This window comes from Salmo trutta, chromosome 3, assembly GCF_901001165.1.
Source record: "Salmo trutta chromosome 3, fSalTru1.1, whole genome shotgun sequence".
Lineage (NCBI taxonomy): Eukaryota > Metazoa > Chordata > Actinopteri > Salmoniformes > Salmonidae > Salmo > Salmo trutta.
In genome coordinates this window covers 70422705-70425235 of record NC_042959.1, presented here as the reverse complement: position 1 = coordinate 70425235, position 2531 = coordinate 70422705, and the positions used below count along the sequence as shown (strand labels likewise).

The 2531-nt window shown below is 44.0% G+C and overlaps 1 long non-coding RNA gene across 1 annotated transcript in view; it reads right to left on the bottom strand.

Annotated features, from left to right (window-relative positions):
- Positions 1 to 1925, bottom strand: part of LOC115186436 (uncharacterized) — a 2793-nt gene extending 868 nt beyond the window's left edge. The window contains exons 1-2 of the long non-coding RNA XR_003875755.1: positions 1589 to 1925; positions 1 to 1481 (exon numbers count right to left, since the gene is read on the bottom strand). The exon at positions 1 to 1481 is cut by the window's left edge and continues 868 nt beyond it. This is a non-coding gene — a long non-coding RNA (uncharacterized LOC115186436). The remainder of the gene's footprint in view (positions 1482 to 1588) is intronic.
- Between the last annotated feature and the right edge of the window lie 606 nt (positions 1926 to 2531).

The window sequence follows — 2531 nt, the reverse complement described above, 5'->3', positions numbered from 1 at the left end:
CAGGGTAACCTGTACTGAAGTGCTTTAGTTATTCTTAATAGCACTATAAACAGCAATAGGAGTTCATCTACACCTGTAAACATTTGTATAAAAAAAGTTCAGCCGTGTAAAAATGTAGATTTTTTCAGGATGTTTCAAATAATCAAAATGGATGCCAACATTACAGGACCTCTACAAAACATCAACATTTAACTGAAACACATAAAGCAGTCTTTACTGTACTAAAACAAAAACCTCTATTCAAATTAACACCAGCTTTAGGCCTCTCCTCATTGGTGGAGGTCCTCGCCTGGTAAAGTGCTCAGCAGACAGTCTAAATACTGTACCTGCACACCTGGTTGGTTGGGAGCATCCGTCAATCAGCCCATGTGGTTCGGAGCGTGTGAGGTGAAGTGAAGTGAGGCGGTACCCTCAGTATGTTTCCCACAATTCCTTTTGATTGCCTTTTAAGACAGAGGTATACCCCCAGACAGAGTCCAGTTAATTCCAGATATGGTCAGATTATGACTACAGAGTAGCAGGGTCTATTCTCCAATCCCAGAGTGCCAGGTGTTACAGTCCAGTTGGACCAGTCTAACCAGTATGATCCCAGTAGAGGGCGTAGCAGAACAGTCACAACATTCCAGTTCATCATTCCCAGGGTTCCACTCACACAGCATATCCTGGTTTAGGCAGTGTCGTCACTAGTTCACTTTTTTAATAAAGTTTGGTCACCGTTTGGTGTTTCTGTGTTTAACAGTTGGTCCCACTTTGATACAAAAAAATAGTTGTTTTTCATCTAAAAAACAATGACTTTCAAATCCAATGACGTCAACTCAAAAGCCTGGTCCTGTTCAGAAGCAGTCAACTCTGACAGCCAGTCAACTCCAAGTCTGGTCCTCTCCGTAGTAATTTAACAGAACAACGTCTGGACGGTCCACTTCGGCTCAGCTGGCTCATTATGTTCACACACACAGGGAGACAGAGAGAGAGAGAAAGAGAGGGAGAGAGAGACTGGACACAGATGGAGTCTACAGGATGGAGTGGAGAAAGGTGTGAAATGAAGAATGAATGCTTTGATGGTAGATTAGTGTCAGTCTGTTTCAGAGGGAGCTTTAGTCAGGAGCGAGGGATGGAAGAGGGGGAACGAGAGGAGAGAGTGGACAGAGAGAGAAAAGAGGAGACCAAGAAGAGAAAGATTAGTGCCACTCCAGAAACGACAGAGGAGATGTGTTGGAGGGTGTGTAGTGTTGAAGTCTGCCCTATTGCAGTCATTTTAGGGTGTGAATTGAAGACTTGGCCTCTCTATGAGGTGTGGATAGTTTAAAGCAGGGACTGTGTGGGTGAGGCAGGCCATCTTCAGTGGCCATGGTAGATAGTCAGGAGGTCAGCTTGAATAGAGGGATGTTAGATAGAGAGGAAGTTCAAGAGTGGGATGAGGAGGAGGAGAGAAAGAGGAACTGTCCTCATTGAACACACATCACTGTGAAGAGCTGGAGTACCTGAGAGAGAGCCAGAGAATTAGCAGTTCATCAATACCAATGAACATCCTGTGTATGCGTTGCATACCACACACACACACACACACACGACTGCAGTTGTATCTCACCTTGTTCCTGCTTGTTTTGCTTGGACCCTTTGGTTGCTAAGCGATGGGAAGAGAGGGAGAGAGCAGGACATAAAAATAAAATTCATTATTCAAGTAATTTTCAAGTTTCCCAAAAACAACGGCCTTACTTGCATGAAACAAAAAAACAAACAGAAAAATTACGAGGGGAGGGTATTTACCATTACTCACAGCCAAATGCCATGAAAAATGACTACTGACTGCGCAAACCTAAAATATGTCCCCAATGCAAATTTTCTTAAAGGTTGAATGAAAAACAAGCGAAGAAAGTGAGTCAGGAGGAAGATAATGTTGAGCCAAGGAGAAAGGAGAGAGATGAGGAATAAGAGAGAGAGAGAGAGATGAGGAATAAGAGAGAGAGAGAGAGATGAGGAATAAGAGAGAGAGAGAGAGATGAGGAATAAGAGAGAGAGAGAGATGAGGAATAAGAGAGAGAGAGAAATGAGGAATAAGAGAGAGAGAGAGATGAGGAATAAGAGAGAGAGAGAGATGAGGAATAAGAGAGAGAGAGAGATGAGGAATAAGAGAGAGAGAGATGAGGAATAAGAGAGAGAGAGAGATGAGGAATAAGAGAGAGAGAGAGATGAGGAATAAGAGAGAGAGAGAGATGAGGAATGAGAGAGAGAGAGAGATGAGGAATGAGAGAGAGATGAGGAATGAGAGAGAGAGAGATGAGGAATAAGAGAGAGAAAGGGAAAAAAGCAACAAAATTCAGAATGACAGAAACAGAAGAGGACAGGAGAGGAAATGAAAGGGTGGAGGTGGAAAAGCTGGGAGGGAAGGAAAGATTGTAAGAAGGTCAGGCGGAGAGAGGGAGAGAAAGAGGGAGGGAGAAGGAGGAGGGAGGGGTGTTTGTGTCTGGGTGTCACTCCCTCAGCAGGGGGGCTGACTAAAAGGAAATAATGGAGGACTGGAGGGAGAGGGA